Source organism: Mixophyes fleayi, chromosome 10 (assembly GCF_038048845.1).
Source record: "Mixophyes fleayi isolate aMixFle1 chromosome 10, aMixFle1.hap1, whole genome shotgun sequence".
In the NCBI taxonomy this organism is placed as follows: Eukaryota; Metazoa; Chordata; class Amphibia; order Anura; family Limnodynastidae; genus Mixophyes; species Mixophyes fleayi.
The window spans coordinates 10,095,136-10,114,125 of NC_134411.1; the positions used below are offsets into that span (position 1 = coordinate 10,095,136).

General features: G+C 39.5%; 1 protein-coding gene across 6 annotated transcripts in view; it reads left to right on the forward strand.

The window, feature by feature from the left end:
• The window catches only part of TSPAN4 (tetraspanin 4), a 366,079-nt gene that overhangs the window by 321,812 nt on the left and 25,277 nt on the right, over window positions 1-18,990 (forward strand). The gene's annotated exons all lie outside the window — the stretch shown is intronic.

The following is an 18,990-nucleotide window of genomic DNA, read 5'->3' on the forward strand; positions in this document are numbered from 1 at the left end:
GAAGGGGAGGGAGGAAAAAAGGGGTTTGCTACTCATTGTTCCATCTAGAATCAACTTTATGGATAGTTTTTAAATCTGCACCACGACACATATTTAGGTTCCCACTGAGTTATTATCTATTCCCGCAGTGCCCTGAATCATGCTGGGTCTGCGTAGTTGCCAGGTCATTAGCACAATGTGGGACATATGGTGGTTTTGTATCTCTTTGACTTTTGGTCCTTAGTTGTTTTCTGTTTGGTAAAATCTCTATGTCCTCCACCATTATTCAGTACAGATGTCCTATGTATTTAGCAAAATATGGTACCTTGGATTCAATTTGATAACTCTTCTATTTCCATTGTCTTTAACTATAACAGTTTTCTGCACAGTGCTGCATATTATGTTGTATGTATGGTATAATTAACTAGTGATATTATCTACATTTTAATTTATAAAGCGTAGATAATAATTACAATCAATAATTATGAGACCCACTGCTTTGTGGGAAGTTGGTGAACTGCTAAACATTGTAATTGGGAGGAAGACACCAGGGCATTGTAGGAAAAAGACAGGGGCCATCTGTACATTTATTAATAATTAATTTTAAAAACACCTTATCCAGAAAACCCTCAATCCAAATCATTCTGGATAATAGTTCCCATAACTGACCTGCCATTGGTTCTGTGCAGACTCATTAAATACAGCACACGTTTTAGCGTAGATTGTCAGATAAGGGAATGGTGAAGTGGAAGCATTTTATCACTTATTATCTGACCATAACTGCTATATGAAGGACTTTGTAAACCATACTCAGCACAAGCCAGAATCTATATTTCATATAAAATCTAATAACAGCTGTCTGTGATGTATATCTGCAGATCTGTATTGTGCGGCTGCTTAATGTTATCAGTCTGCACAGAAGTCAAGTATAGCATATTATTGGTGAAAAGATGGCCACTTGCATATCTTCACCTACAGTACAATGCAGTGTGACACCGGCTCACCTCAGAAACATTTGTGTAAAAAAAAAAAAACAACATTGAAGGTGAGCATATTGTTTTAAGGACACCACAGGCAGGGCCATCTTAACAAAATTATAGGCCCCTGGGTAAAGCAGTGCACTGGGTGGGACCCTACCTACACAACCGCTCCACAGGAATAAAAGTGTAAATTATCCAAAAAATTAATCTTACCCGGGGAGGCAACTGACATGGGCTGTTAAAAATATTAAAAGAACTTTATTATAGTTTTATGGCTTCAAAAAATGATGTGTGTTGATTTTGTCTTGCTTATGTACAATTAGTGTGTGCACATTGTTTTCGTCCAGGTCGAGATATGTATTTGCAACAGCAAGATCACATGTGCAGATAACAGCTAATACTGAGGTGACTAGTCCGCCTAAACGCTTTAAAAAAAAGAGGATTTGAAGGACCATCATCATCTATATAGCGCCACTAATTCCACAGCGCTGTACAGAGAACACACTCAGATCAGTCCCTGCCCCATTGCAGCCTACAGTCTAAATGCCCTAACATACACACACAGACAGAGAGAGAATAAGGTCAATTTAATAGCAGCCAATTAACCTATTAGTGTGTTTTTGTTTGGAGTGGGGGAGGAAACCGGAGCACCCTACGCAAAATGCAGGGAGAACATACAAACTACACATAGATAAGGCCATGGTTGGGAATCGAACTCATGGCCCCAGAGCTGTGATGCAGCAGTGTTAACCACTAAGCCACTGTGCTGCCCAAGGTTCTGAATAAATCTCCTGGAAAAATACACTGAAAAGTTGACAAGCTTATGGGGCCCTTAGGCTCATAGGGCCTCCAGGCAACTGCCCAGCGTGTCCATGCGTTAAGTTAGGTCTGACTACAGGAATCCTTTTTTAGCCTAAAGTAGCTGACAACAAGAGTATATTTTAATTTAATATCTTTTTTCCTGTCATTGTGCAGGAACTTTTCCATACTGTATATAATGGTGAATGTTGCAAGATGTCTTCTCACACTAAATCAAATTGGTTAAGTTAGCTGTCGTTTATTTAGCTGTATTATTGTTGGACCACAGTATAAACATATGCTAGTCCACTGCCAACCCCTGAATTTCACAAAGGTACTGAATATGGTTGTCTGTCTTGTTTAGTGTCACATATCATACATAACCTATCATCGTCACCCTGGTTAGAGATGTCATTCAGTCAATGTCCTAAGTTGATATTGTGCCTATGTCATTGTACCTATGTCAGCACGGTGAGAATATATCTCATCTATCACCTGTCATTATAACAGTGGAAGTCTGCAGTACCTGCGCTACAGAATCTTTCTGCCTTCCAGAATATGACATCATGAAGTAATACATTAGGTTCTTTCCATCTCTTTTATGCTCGTATCTTGCGGTAAATTGATGTTGTTTTTTTTTACTGTTTTTTTTTTTTTTTTTACACTGTTCTTTGTTTGCAAAGTAATTATGAAGTCGGCATTAGTCAAACAGAGAGACATAAATGGCTGATCTGCATAAATTCAGCAAACCTCAGGGAAATGGAAATAAGTCCTGCATTCGCTGTATACAAATAAGGAAGATTGTCAGTTTCAGGCTGATTGAGCCTCACTAAACAAAAAATGTATTGGAATACATGTGCATAGTCAGCATCCTATGAAAGCCACGCAAGATACTATATGATGTTTAAATACACACCGAACTTTATGACACCGTGTTCAGAGCTTGTGGTTTACTGTTGTTTTTTTTCCTTTATAACCACACAACAAAAATGAACACGTTTATTTTGCATGTAATATAAGTGTCTTTCCAGCTCATTTGACAAATGATGTTCTTAAAAAGTGTCCAATTAAAATGTTGCTTTAGGGATTTTCCTGACCTTCTGTTGCTACTAGGCATGCTTCAAGCTTTTATCATATTTTGTATAGAGCCCTAACATTGTCAGAAGAGGATCTTGCAGAATAGTAATATTAGTACCAATACAACAAGAGTACACCATGAATGTTAATACAACCCTACAGCTGCTCAAATTCACATAGTGGGCCTGATTTATAGTTAAATGCAATGATACAACTGTGCACTTACTTTTCTTCTACTGTGTTTTCAGTTACACATATCCTAAGATTTTAATTTTAGCTTATAACTATGTCTGGCACAAATATGTGGTTGTTTTCATAATCAACCCTAATACTTGTGCAGGGCCTATGGGACACCCAGAGAAACACCTCCTAGAAGGTGTATCTTAAAAATATGTGTAAGTCTAAATCAGAGAAATCTTTAAGGGGTGTGTTACAAGTGCAGGTGGATACATGTATAAAGTATGCTCATGTCAAAATAAGGGCCTAAATTATGAGCAATACTAGAACTCTTATGTGAATCACATTTTTGCATGGACTAATGGACTAATATCCAACTATAAATCAGGCCCAGTATTTTAGGGAGGGGATGGGTGTCTAGACTATATACTGTCTGGGACAGGTTTTGCAATACACTTTTGGCCAACAGGTCACCGTGAATTCACTATTCTAGGGTAGGTGTGTATGTGTGTGCATAGTTGTCATATTGTAAGATTTACCATCGGCCCCAGGGGGAATTCAAGCCAAGGGCCCACATTTTTTTTGTCTATTGACCTATTGAAACAAATATGAATAATGTATTGTTCTCCAGTGAATAAAAATTTACGTTTTTTCGGGTGAACCATGTGCGCAGTTGACTGTAAATCTGTAGGGCTTTCCCTTATCAATCTAAGAAATGATATGTAGCCATCTGATTTCAGCTATGGCTAGGTGAGTTTAAGGGTAGGTGAGGAGTAGAAGGAAAGCATGCCAGACATATTGTATAGACATATGGCTATAGATATCTGTGTAAAGGTAAGTTTTGAAAGACCTTGCAATTATTAACAGGATGAGAGTGACTGGGCTTATTCGGTGTTTAAAGAGGAGGGCTGTACATTTGACATCTAAAGCATCAAAGATTTCATAGTGCCATGTCTCTGAATATGGTAGTACTAAACTGCACTCTGGGGAGAACACTTTTATTGTGCAAGAAAAGGCTATTGCTAATTATATCTGGTTTATTGCAGAACATTTAATTTACACCAATACAGTTGTTTTAAACATTACAGTGCAGAGTCAATACAAATGTCTGTAGATGAAGAAACTAAGAAAACTATGTAACTTAAATATGAACAAAGGAACAGGCCTAGATGGTATTCATACTACAGTCATGGCCAAAAGTTTGAGAATGACGCAAATATTACTTTTCACAAAGTTTGCTGCCTCAGTTTTTATGATGGCAATTTGCATATACTCCAGAATGCCATGAAAATTGATCAGACGAGTTGCAATTAATTTCAAAGTTCATTGTCTGCCATTACAATGAACTTTATCCCAAAAGCAACATTTCCACCGCATTTCAGCCCTGCCACAAAAGGACCAGCTGACATCAGGTCAGAGATTCTCTCGTTAACACAGGTGAGACTGTTGACGAGGACAAGGCTGGAGATCACTCTGTCATGCTGATTGAGTTAGAATAACAGACTGGAAGCTTTAAAAGGATGGTGGTGCTTGAAATCATTGTTGTTCCTCTGTTAACCATGGTTATCTGCAAGGATACACGTGCAATCATCATTGCTTTGTACAAAAAGTGCATCACAGGCAAGGATATTGCTGCTAGTAAGATTGCACCTAAATCAACCATTTATTGGATCATCAAGAAATTCAAGGAAAGAGGTTCAATAGTTGTGAAGAAGGCTTCAGGGGGCCCAGGAACATCCAAAAAGCCATCTACTAAAGTTAATTCAGCTGCAGGATTGGGGCACAGCCAGTGCAAAGCATGCTCAGGAATGGCAGCAGGCAGGTGTGAGTGCATCTGCATGCACAGTGAGGCAAAGACTTTTGGAGGATGGCCTGGTGTCAAAAAGGCCAGCAAAGAAGCCACTTCTCTCCAGGAAAAACATCAGGGACAGACTGATATTCTGCAAAAGGTACAGGGATTGGACTGCTGAAGATTGGGGGAAAGTCATTTTCTCTGATGAATCCCCTTTCAGATTGTTTGGGGCATCTGGAAAAATGCTTGTCCAGGGAAGGAAAGGTGAGCGCTACCATCAGTTCTGTGTCATGTCAACAGTTAAGCATCCTGAGACCATTCATGTGTGGGGTTGCTTCTCAGCCACAATTTTGCCTAAGAACACAGCCATGAATAAAGAATTGTACCAAAACATCCTTCAAGTGCAACTTCTCCCAACCATCCAAGAACAGTTTGGTGATGAACAATGCCTTTTCCAGCATGATGAAGCACCTTGCCATAAGGTAAAAGTGTAAACTAGGTGGCTCATGGATCAAAACATCAACATTTTGGGTCCATGGCCAGGAAAATCCCATTGAGAATTTGTGCTCAATCCTCAAGAGGCAGGTGGACAAACAAAAACCCACAAATTCTGACAAACCAAGTACTGATTAGGCAAGAATGGGCAGCCATCAGTCAGTATGTGGCCCAGACGTTGATTGATAGCATGCCAGGGCGAATTGCAGTGATCTTCAAAAAGAAGGGTCAACCCTGCAAATATTGACTCTTTAACATAAATTTAATGTCATTGTAAATAAAGGCCTTTGACACTTATGAAATGCTTGTAATTTTACTTCAGTATACCATAGCAACATCTGAAAAAAAGATGTAAAAACAGTGAAGCAGCAAACTATGTGTAAACTAATACTTGTGTCATTCTCAAAACTTTTGACCATGACTGTAGAGTACTAAAGAAAACAAGCTGGTAACTGTAGACCAGTGAGTATAACCTAGGTAAAATGAAAGACAAATGGTTCTTTCAACTTAAAATGAAGCAACTTTCAGGACCTTAGACAGGATTGTTTTGCAGAACGAAGTGTTTTCTCAAACAAATCATATTGAATTTATTTTTTTTTTACTATTTTACCAAAGCTTTTGACTAGGGTGGAGGTGCTGACATAGCCTATTTAGGTTTATTATTATTTATTTTTTGGGGACAGAGCCAACTGATGAGGTGAATGGCAACATGATCGCAAAGCTTAGAGGCGTACATCATAGCTTGGGATTTTCAAATCTGAAAATCAGAACTGCGATCTGACATAACAGAAAAGGTTTTAGGTAAAATGCCACATATTTCATGTTGATCCAGCCAGATAGCAATGGGAAAAAAGTGCTGAGTGGTGCTATAGGATTTAGTTGCAAAGCAATCTTGGTTTTGGGGTCAGAGGGATGTTTGAATATGGAAGGAGAATAAATGTAAAAGTTGATGGAAATGTGTAGAGGAAACAGATAGAAAAGCCTAGGGAGGTTAAGAAGGTGGTTTGAGAATTTGATAAGCTTAAAGAAGCGAGTGTTAAAGGAACACCTGAAGGTTTGGAGGCTAGGGTAAAGTCTTGTCGTATAAGGGAGGGGATTTCCACAGAATGGACGTAGCACAAGAAAAGTCCCCTAGCAGGGAATGGTAGCATGTAATGTGTATAGATGGGAGGCACAAATCTTTGGCAGAGCGGAGGGGTCGAGTTATTATAATTTATGTAGTACCAATCATATTACGTTGAGCTGTCCGAAAATATGTAATTATTCACATCAGTCCCTGCCACATTGGAGCTTACAATCGAATTTCATACCCCACACACACATATAAGCATACAAATATAATGAGTCCACTTTGTCAGAAGCCAGTTAACCTGCCAGTATGTTTTGGACTGAGGGAGTAAGCCGAGATGAAATTACAGAAAAACAATCAGTAACATGGGCCAACAAAGATGGCAAGAGGTCAGGGAAGGATAGATAAATTTGGGTATCTTCCACATAGAGATAATGCTAAAGTTTAGAGGAACTTGGAAGCTGTTTGAAAAGTAAGAAACAAGATAGAACAGTGTCCTCAAAAGCGGTCAACAATGTCAAATATAACAGAAGCGCATAGAACTAGAAATGATTAGTGGTTTTCAGATTTAGTAGTGATCAAATCATTGACCCCCTACGTCAGTAACAGTCTCTGTGGAGTGTTGGGAATAACAGTCTGTGTAAAGAGGGTCCAGTATGTTGTGTGAACAAAGGAAACATTTTTTACAAGAATAGGAGTAATAACCACATGATTGAATAATGATGAAAAGATAACAGTAGAGCCTGATGATGTTTGGAGCGGTAGCGTGGGAGGGTTGATAAGAAATTTATATACAATATATGAGTTCTTTGGGATTAGAAGCCTGAGCGGAGATGAGAGATTGGAAATATATTTTTGGCCATTATCAAGGGCATTTCAACAGGAGTGGTTGATAACAGTATTTTTTAAGAAAAACTTGATAACAACAAGACTTTTGTTATGGTTGTTCTGCTTTGAGAGAGAGGCTTTGAAGGCAGCATAGTTCTGTAGTATGTTACATCTGAGATTGTGGCCGACGCTGAGAAGAAAGAGTAGCTGGAGCCACTTGGTCTGTTGCTAGAATTTGATTAAGATGTTGTCCTGCCAGATCAGGACAGGGGAATGTAGAAATTGGCAATAGAAATTGTTGCATTGTTGTTGAAAATTAATAGAACTGAGATTTCTGCTGGGAATATTGGGGCTTGGTGGAGTTAAGTGTACAAAGAGGTAGATGGAGCAGAGCTATCGGGTGATGATTTGAGAGAGGGAAAGGAGTGTAAAGAAATCAGATTCTGAACAAAGTCTAAAGAAATAAATATCACGGAAAACTTTATGTATGTCTAACTATAAATAGCAAATAGGCTTTAATCATGTTTAGTTGTTAATGTTTGGATGTTAGGTTCTTTAAATCTGCTTTACAGGAAGACTTTAAAGATAATCTGTTATCAGTGTTAACCTTGAAGATATTTTTTACTGATAAATGTATAGAAATTAATACACAGATTTAGTTTACGTAGTGCACTGTTAGTTGCCTCACAACTGTCCCAATTTAGGAAGGACAGTTGGGATTGCAGTAAACTCTCCCACCATCCTGTCAGTCAGGACCAATGTTGGGAAGTCTGCCCATTGCACGCACCTGCCACTAGTTCACACGAAATGCAGAGGTGTGGAGACAGCCTAGCACTTCAGAAGTACTGGGCATACCCTTGGGGGAAGTAGCAAGTCCACATTTGATGTGACCACAGCCCCAACATGGAGCCTCACTATTTTCAAAAGGGCCATACCATATCACAATTCCCAAATGAATGGTGGGAAGTGTCCACAATTAACAGTACTAGTGGCTTAGAGGAAAAGTAAGAGAGGGGATAACTAGTTTAGCATTGTCTCAAAAATGTATTTTACTTCTAACAATAGCAATCACACATTTCTGGTGACAAATCTCCATGAATTGTCTCCTTGTATTTACCGATCCTCAATTATTTCATATCAGATAGAAAATATGCAAATTTAAGAACATTCAGGTGACAAAATCTGCAAATAAATTGTTATATGGGGGTGGAAAACTTATGAGGCAAAATACATTAGCATACACTGTAACATTAGCATACACTGTATTTTCAAAGACATATTCTACTGAATATGCCAACATAGCCTAATATATTTCATGGAAACAAAACATGATTCCTTTCAAACTTACCTCGAATATTGAATTTTTGCCCCATCCTTGACGGGTGCAGTATTATTATTATTTTTTGTTTGTTTATTTTTCTTTTAACTCCATTGTAGACATTCTTTCCCCTTCATCCTGCATGAAAGCAAACAAGACGGAATTGGATTACAGCGGAAAGTACTTTTACTGGTATAAAATGAGCATAAAGAAGCAAATTGAATCACTGCTTGAATATATGAAACACAATAAAGCATATTTTATTGAACTTTGAGCCAAGTCCAGATAAATTAAAATAGTTTTACTGCACAAAGAAAAAATATTAAAACATGACTAAGGTAAACGTTGTACACGTTTTGGGCTTTTCAAGACTACTCAGTCATTTTATAATGAAGAATTTTCCATTTGGCGCAAATACTAACAGGAAATTACAGTCATTTAGACAAAGTTATTTTTGTGTTGACTGTATCACTTTAATACAGGGAAGTGCACGTTGCCGTAACTAAAAAACCTGGCCGAAATCGGGATTGTGCCAGTATTTGGAATGTGTCCGTATTACCTGGTTAAGTTGTGGACATGAGATGCACAATTCTGCTTACTCTATTAAAGCTCCTTAATAGCACCCTTCCCTTTTATAATACCTACAAATCTTTGGGATCTCTCCCACATGAAGTACATTTTTTCCAAGTGAAATATACATAATGGGCTTATTTAGAGGTGGACAATTTTTTTTTTGCACTGTGCATGTGTACCAAAGCTGCAAACACATATATCTGTATCTTGATTTTTGTGGGCAGGTGTTGGCAAGCGTAAGATGAGTACCCTAAAGGTGGGTTTACATAATTGCAACACAATTAGACATGGATGCTCACAATGATGATTATGACTATCAGCAGCACTGTCTAACCGCTTCTGATTGGCTGATAGTATCTAAATCATTATCATGGCTATATTATATCAATTAATTACATTTGGAAAATGTGGCTTTTGCATTTATTAATAACTGTAGACACTTATTTCTTGTGTATGTGACACTTCATTACATTATTATATTGTGTACAAATAGAGTAATGCGACTTTAGCATTTACCACTGTCACTGTCAAGTTACATATCTTTCCTGTTGTGAGGGTAGTACACATACCGTACACCTGCTGTTAACGCTATAGTTTTTGAGCTAGTTGCATCTTGAGGTACGTCTGACTCGACATACCTACCTATATGCGATTTATTTATTTTGTGTACGTCTTTTCCTAAATACATTTGGTGCACAAATGCATTCACATCTAAATGCATTTTAGATTGTGCAAAATGTCATACTATACATACGAAGCCCAGGGATTCAGAGCTAGTTTGCTAGTATTTAGACGTTTTAAATTATTTAAATGGGTGATGAAGAGTTGGTTTGAAATGCTATATATGATTTATTTTCAACCATATTAATCTGTAAAACTTACGTCATTGGAGTGGTGCTTAAAGTAAAGGGAATTTAAGAGAAAGAGCATGGTGCAGGCTGCTTTAGAGCAATTATGCCAAATATTGCACCCTTAGCCGGCCACGTAAAGGCATGCACTTTGTGGGCCTAATTATGACATGACATGACAAAGAACATATTTTCACTTAATATACCACGCCAAGTTTCCCACGCCAAGATAATCATGAAAATTTTACAGCCCATGTTTTCTTCACACAGCTCAGAGTACCATCATTCATTACAAGTGAGAATAATGACATTAGGGGGCCGCACAATATTACTTTTAGTACGGTAATAGATGCGCATTATTACCGTTACTGAGCCGCTAGCAAAAATCCACAATGAAATTACCATAGTAACGGTAATAATACGCAGGCTGTGTTGTTAGAAAGAACAATGCAGGGAACTGCATCTGCCCCTAGAACCAGTTTACTAGCTCCAGAGAGCTCAGAACAACCATAATACCAATTCAGACATTTTTGTTACAATGATAGTATCATCCACCATCTGGGGTCAGATCTTGCCCATCTTCTGTCTCATCCACCTTCCTCATACCCATCACACTTTGTCTGCCAGTGTTGCCTGTCCCAGCCCATGCTTTGTCTGTCACTCTCATACAGACTATAATACCATGTGGCTTCTCAGGGTGCAGCTAGGTCTAACCGTGGTTGCTGCCCCTATTGCTAAAACAGTGGCCACCATCCTTAGGTTCTCCAAACCAATGTCCTTTAAGCCACCCTAAAACTCTTTATACTGTGAAAGCTGACAAATTATGGCTGCTAGCCTACTGAATGACTGGCGTCACTTTTGTTTTCAGCTAGTTGATGCACAAATTTAGAATACATGCCTTATCATTAGTGTTCACACCGACAAAACATGTTACATCCAAAAACGCACAATATTTATGACAGTTCATTAAAGTTCTATGTTCAGTGTTCAGTGGTAATGATCCTAGTTTGGTGGCTTTCCAGGTGGTGTGAATATTTGTATATGACTGAGATTTCCAAACAAGAATTGTGGACATTAGTGACAGATTCTAAAACTTGCTTGTGGCACCACAGAAATTAGTTGTGTCATTGGCTTACATTCCTATGGCTATTTTCAGCTTGGGACTGCTTCGTGGATTTTTGAACTGGTTAATTAATTTCGAAGCACCCAGTCCTTCAACCTTGTTCCAATTATTTGTAGTATAAGTAAGATAAATGGCATCAGGACAGCCAATCTGAGACAGTAACCATATTTTAGTTGGCAATTAAACTCAGGGGAGACACAGTCCTCTTGTGTCATACAGACCTCGATCCGACTGCTGCAACATCCATCAGGTTTATCTGCGACCGTGCAACATAAAGGATTCAGGAGTGAGTTATGGACTGCCAGAGCAGACAACATTAATTTTCCTCTCTGTTTACAAATGCACAAGCACTTTCTCCAGCATTACTACTGGCAGACCATCGCTCACCGTCCTAAGTGATGTGCAGTGTGGAGCCCAATCTTGTGAGCTCAGTTTCACATATATATGCCATACATTTGCTATAGGCTTTGGGGATATATAATTTCCCTCTTTATGACATGTTCAGCTTCTTATAACTGTATTTGTCTTCCCTATTTTTTTATCTCATAGATTTGCACTGGTGACCATTACTTATTGACTGCATAAAGGCAGCTACATTTTATATATCAGAAGATGTTGGATAAATATTAATTATATACAGCTGTACATCTGGGAACTACAGTTGTCACCCATTCTTCTTACAATATCAAGATTGGTGAGCAGGAATTTTCAAGTTATTCCACAGGTCCTCCATGGGGTTGAGATCTGGGCTTTGACTTGGCTACTCCTGGGCATTGAATTGTAGTGGTTAAGACCCTCCAATGTGTCATTTAAGGTATGATTTGGGTATAAATCTTGGCCCAAGTCCTCTATCTCTAGCCGACTGCTGAATGTTCCTTCAAGAAGTCTCTATATCTTGCTCCTTTCTTTTTGTCCTCAATTTTGTTTTGTTTTTTGAAGAAGTTTTGCAGTCCCTAAAGTAGAGAAGCATCTCCATAACATTACACTCTCACTGCAATGCTTCACAGTAATATCACCATTCCTGGGATAAAGAACAGTGTTGAGGTCCTAATATTTTTATCTATTTGGTATATAGATCTCACACGTTTTCTGGCAAACTGTAGGCAGTATTTCAAGTAAGTTTTCATCACAAATTATTTTCTTTTTGCCACCCTCCCATGAAATGCAGGTCTGTGACCGGACTACTGCTATCCAATGGTCAGTTTGTCCCATATCTTCCATGGAAGGCTGTAACTGTGAGAGATGCATCCGCTCTATTGGTGGCTTCCATACCAAGTCCCCATATTCATGGTGGTACTAATTTCTCTCCATTTCTTTATGATGTATGTCAGAGTACTTCAGGGATATTACAGGTCTCTGATATCTTCTTTTAGCCTTCCCCAGATTGGTGTTTTTCCAATAACCTTTTCTCAGATTTGCTTTGAATGTCCTTTGATCTTTATGATAAAGCTCTAGTTTGGAAATGCACTAAACAAGTTTGACCTGTAAGGACTATTGCAGCACATGAAAGTTTCAGTTAAAGTACCAGCTCATACGGTTCATGGTACCAAAGAGAAATGTCAGCCTCCTCACTTAACTGCACTGGTAAAATCATTGCTAGGTTTTCCATCATATAATTGCAGTCAGCATATTGGTTAAGTGCTGACATTTCCTCTGTCGCCATTAAGTACCTTTGACATTGTTATGATATTGTTGTTATTTTCTTTTTTGTTCTGGAGGAAAATGATGTTGTGTCAGACTTGATTATAAAACACTGGAATGATCAGAATGACTAATGAATGGGTATGCTAAAACATAAAATTTAACTGGTCTTCTCTTCACATTCACTGCCAGTTGCATGAAATATATAAATGCATAAAGTCAGAGTGTGTATCTATCAAATGGAACACAGTGGAACACTGGTTAACATTGCTGCCGCACAGCGCAGGGATCATAGGTTTGATTCCAACCTGGGCTCTTTCATGTGGAATTTCTATGTTCTACCCGCGTTTCTCTGGTTTCTCCAGGTGTTCGAAGTCCTGTTTTCTTCCACAGTACCAAATACACTGGTAAGTTAATTGGCTTCTGACAAAATGGACCCAAGTGTGTGTGTGTGTGGGTGTGTGTTTTCTATTTTAGAATTTACACAGTAAGCTTCAATGGGGCAGGGACTGATGTAAATTATTACATATTCCCTGTAGAGCGGGACATAATGATTGATGCTATTTAAATAAACAATAATAATAATAATATCTTATCCATGATTGAACCATTCCTCATTATAATAATCTGTTAAGCTTTCTGCCTAATTTCAGCTATTAGAGAACATTCTTGCCCACCACTATAACAATGACCACAAACATGACCGTCTCTTTAGTGGGACACAAGAATGGTCAAGAAGCCACCTCGGCACATTTATCAGATAAGGATTGGGCAGCACCTACTTTTCTGTATTTTATAGCAAAAATATATTTTTGACATGAAATAATGACAGGACATAAAACAATTCAACATACAAGAATAAAGGCAATAATTTCTTAAATATTAGAAAGCTAACAGTTTGCATAGCAACTCGGGTAATTTCCCTTGCACTACTACCTTTGTCTCTCATACAGTGCCTATAGATAAGGGAGTGGGGTACGAATTAATGGCTCTGGGAAAGCCAACATAGTTTTAAACGAACCCAGCATAACAATTGGTATAGCAATACTAATAAAAAGCCTACTTACTATATGACAGATACTAACTTTGACCGAAGATTTCAATGAGCGGCGCGTGTAAGATCCGAATGTCCTAAATAGGTAGTAGTAAATTCCGTCATTTTCCATAGACAGAGTGAAAAGGGTGATTTTAAAGCGGCAATACTCGGCCCCCACATGTGTACTGCATTATACATGGTGTGGGTTGTGGGTATCACCGCTTTAAAACCGGCCTTTTCACTGTGTCTATGGAAACTGACGTAATTTAGTACTGTACTTATTTAGGACATTCGGATCTTACACGCGCCGCTCATTGAAACCTTAGGTCAAAGTTAGTATCTGTCATATAGTAAGTAGGCTTAGTATCGCTGTTATACCAATCGTTATGCTGGATTCGTTTAAAACTAAGCTTTCCCAGAGCAGTAATAATGAGTACAACCGAGATAAGGTACCTCTGACACTCTAATTACTCCAGCGGGTTTGATTGAGCAACAGATTACAGCAGTACTTCCTTTAGCAGTTTAACTTTTTACATTTTACATGTTATGCTGTGGTTTTAAGTTTTACACAGTTCACATCACACTGTACCCCACCCAAATACCACAACTTTACCTAATCGGCTGCTCCTCATGGGCTGAATTGTATTCACACAAAATGGTGGGTAACAAGTTCAATTTTCTCTGTTCAGTAGCTTTATTTTTCCTGTAGTCGTACATCTTCTGACAGCAATAGAAATTTGTTAGCTCAGCAAACCTCTATATCGGCGGCTCCCAGGGGTGCCGCGGCGCTGTCACTGGGGTGCCGCGGGCCAGTCATAAAAGAAAAAGAAGGAACACAGAAACTTACCAATCCGCGCGGCACCGGGACCCAGCAGCCTCCTCTCTCCCGCAGCTGTCACTGAATATCGACGTCAGTGACAGCTGCGGGAGAGAGGAGGCTGTTGGGTCCCGGCGCCGCGCGGATTGGTAAGTTTCTGTGTTCCTTCTTTTTGCTATGGCTGGCGCCTGGCACAGGGCAGAGTGAGAGGGATCGTGGCAGAGGAGGGGGACAGAGGAGGGAGACAGATGGCAGAGGAGGGGGACAGATGGCAGAGGAGGGGGACAGATGGCAGAGGAGGGGGGCAGAGGAGGGGGACAGAGGAGGGGGACAGAGGGCAGAGGAGGGGACAGCGTGACAGGGCAGAGGGGGCAACGTGAGAGAGGGCAGTGTGCCTGGTTGCAGAGGGGGCAGTGTGCCTGGTTGCAGAGGGGGCAGTATGCCTGGTTGCAGAGGGGGCAGAGTGTCTGGATGCAGAGGGGCATTTTTGCACACAACTAAATAAGTATTTCTGTCGTGACCTAAATACTTATTACAATTTTTTGACCCAACTACTTCTAAAACAGGACTGCTCAGTAATTATTTTGGAGGGGTGCCTTGAAAAAATTTGGAGACTCTAAGGGTGCAGCGAACTGCAAAAGTTTGGGAACCACTGCTCTATATCACTTGAAGGAGGTCAAACTCAGTTTCTCAAACCTAACCACCCTCTCTCCCTAATCTCTATTGCCCTTGCAGAACATATCTCAGTTCAGCACCAGCAAAAGCGCAATACACAAATCCACATATGCAGGACTCCCCAGACTATCCCTATAGTCTTTACTCTAAAAGTAGTATTTTAGTCCACCAACAAATAAATAATATAGTCTGCTATACTTATCTTCATTTCCACCACTCCATAGCTCCAGGCTATGGAATGGGATTTTTCTCTCACACACTTTGTGTCGTCCTCCCTCCGCTTTTCTGTCGTCACAGACTCCTCTCTCTCAGATTTGGACTCAAAAACTGACTCCGCCCTCCTGTTTTGGTGCTTTTGTTCTCCCTTTGAGCAGGCATATACACTGAGCTGGCTTAATGCCTTCTTTGACCTCTCCACAGAAGCAGTGGAGCTTGCTGGTATATGTAGTTTTTCTCCTATCCCGGTGCATGCACAGTTGCTCAGTGGTGCCTGCGTAACGCATATTATATTTAACAAGTGTACATTTTTTTTGGTCTAACAAGTCTGCTTTAAGAAATTTATGCAGAGTTTTGCAGGAGTGTTTCATTTCAGTGTAAGGTGAATTGGTCTGTCATCCATGCTAGCTGTAGTGACCCATCACTTTATCTGCATTGTTAGAGCACATCAGTAGCTGCCACTTATTACTTAGGAATTTGGCAGACTGTAAAGTGATATACATTTACAGGTTCAAAATCTTTTGAAAGGCATTGCATCTTTGATATGTGTACCCCATACAATGCATGATTTTATCTAGGGCTGTTTAAGTAAAACATGCAATTTTTCTGATGAGTTCATAATTTAACACAATGCAAGAAACTAGTAAAGCAAGGTATATCTTTGGTAACTTTACTCTTTTTTTCTATTTGTTTCTTTGTAAATGTATGTTAAGCGGGTGGCTTAACATACATTTGCAAATGTGTGCAACTGAGACTTTTGCATTTTTATGTACAAGTAGAAATGGCAGCTCCTTTGCTGGCTATAGCAGTGTGATGGGGGATTTTTCTCTGTTTGTTCCTTTCAGGATAACCCCACCCTCTCAAGCACTTGAAATGAGCCTATAAATTGATTCAGCAACTTCTGTATTGAGACTAAATTACTTTACCTCTTTGATTTAGTTTGTAAACTTCTGCTCTACAAATGAGTTTTTTATGAATAGATAATTCCAGTTACCTAGTAACATATGAGTGCCCAATAACAATTTATGGCATGGGTCATAAACACTAAGGTTATAATAATATCAGTGATATCCAATAAACATACCCCTCACATTCCTTGTGATTCTGAGATATGTCAGGACATCTCTACTGAATAACTGGACAGCTGGGATAATTTGTAAGGATGGGAATAAGGATATTGAGAAGTGTCCAATTTTTCCTGCTTCTCCCAGCAGACAGAAAATGGATCATTCATAAGTTTACCATTTCTGTTATTTATTACTTTTTATTTTACCAGAAACTATTGTATCATATCTTTGTATGTCATTTTGTTAATTGTTTTTCATCTAAAGCATTGTAGATTTATTTTCCATGTTAAATTACACTTAATAAGTTCATGTCTCTGGGTGCTTACCAATTCACATGTTAGACTTAGCTCAGAATTAGAACACTACACAGTTAAAACAAAGGTTTATGATAACTCTGATGAAAGTAAATTGTGATAGATTAGTTTAAAGGAAGAACTGAAGTCTTTCTGAGTAAGAGTGTTAGCTCTTCACAGAAAACCTTGGTGGCGGCATAATTGGTAAGGCAAAGTTAGTGTGTTGGGCAGACAGAGGTTTAATTATTCTTAAGCAGATGATGTGGTCGGTTTTTATTAACCATTTGAGTGCTGGACTTGACAGTTGTGAATTTATTTTTGTACTCTAATTTAATTAAAAAAAATATATATTTTCAGATTTGTAATTGTAATGAGAGGTAATCTCTAATGCTACTGTATTAATATTATGTTGTACCACACTCATATTGCCTTAATTAGTGCTATTTAACTAACTTTTAGGTCTAGATTTACAAAATGTCTAAAAAGGAAAAGTTTAGGTGTTGCCCAAAGCGACCATTCTGATTATAGCTATCATTTATCTAGTACACTCTATGAAATAATAGCTAGAAATTGAATGGGTGCTTTGCCCATCACCACTTATTAGATGTTTTAGTAAATCTATCCCTTAATGTTTTCATTTTAGAATAAGAACCTCCATACAGCTTTGGTAAATTTCAGTTAATATATGCTCTGTTATGGGTAATGCTGCCCGGTCTACCGGTGGTAATTGTTTTAACGATTACCACAAATCCGACACCGAAGAGGCCTACAAATCAAATCCGAATTTACCAAAAAACGATTTCGATATAAACAGACTTACCTCAAAACCGACGCTGCAGATCTCCGATCGCACCAGCATGCTGACCACAACTTATTCCGAATGGACAGCTCTCCGGCACTACACTTTCACGTCATCGTGACCTCTATGAATGTTAATTTAAAGTGGCAATGTTGGGACCCCTCAGGTTAAGTGTTTAAACACTTAATTAAAAGCGGCAATGTCGGGTTAAGTGTTTAAACACTTAACCCGACATTAACGCTTTAAATTAACCATTAGTCCTACCCCATCTGTCAGCTGCCAGAGCCACACTACCCACCTCTGGTCTTTAGGACCAGCTTTGGACACCTTCTGCTGATAGACTGTTCTTTTCCCTGTGTCTCACTTCTCGAGCTACTCATACACATAACCCTAGCCCTGGTTTCCCTGCCCCTTCCTGCTCTCCCTCCTCCCCGCTCTGCCCCCACCCTTGAGACCATCGTCCTGGGCTCCTGGTGGCCCACCCCTAGCGGCTTCACTCAAACCCTATGGCTGAACTGCCCTCGGAAGAGAACCACTCTGTTTCACACTAGGCAGATGGGAGGCAATATAGTGTTCTTACAGAAGACTCACTTTTCTGGTCGCCACCCCCCCGAGCTGAAATCTAAATACTACACACCTGAGACCCCATTAGCAAGAAAAAGGGGGTAGTTATTCTCCTAGCAAAAAACCCTCACATTCACACACTCCAAGGAGGTTAAAGGTCCAGAGGGGCGTTCTCTTCTTCTGATGGGTGATCTGAACAACATTTCCTATATACATTTCTTAATGTCTATGTTCCCAATACGAACCAAGCTCAATTCTTCCATTCCATAGGTGACAGCTCCTATTTCTGCATGGGCAGAGTAGTCCTGGCAGGGGGCTTTAATGCTACCTTGATAACCACCTGTTCAGGTGGCATAAACTAATTATCTCCTGGCTGGGTAGAATAGTCACCCTCTGAACATCTTGTCTGGGCTGCTCTACATCTTTCAGGCCCTACCGTTGCAGGTTCCCAGGTCCACTCTTAACCAACTACATCGCTGATTCTCTCAATTTGTGTGGCAACATAAACCCCGTGCACTAGCTTCACCACTTTGCGCAGGGCAATGGTTGGCGGTGGCAGGGGCTTTCCAGACAACCACTTGTACTATGCTGCTACACACTTAACTCAAGCTGTAATGTGGTTTACTAAAACTCAGGGCCCTTTGTGGATTAACCTGGAGTTCTCCTGCTGCAGTACACCTTCCTTAGTCTCAAAGTTGGGGGTTCCAATGGGCAGTAGGTCTAATGTCAGTTTTGGGTCTATTGTAAAGTCCATTTTGAGACTCCCTCCCCTATAACGCCTCTCTGGGACAATCCTGTTTTTACCTTAGACCTCTCTAGATTCCA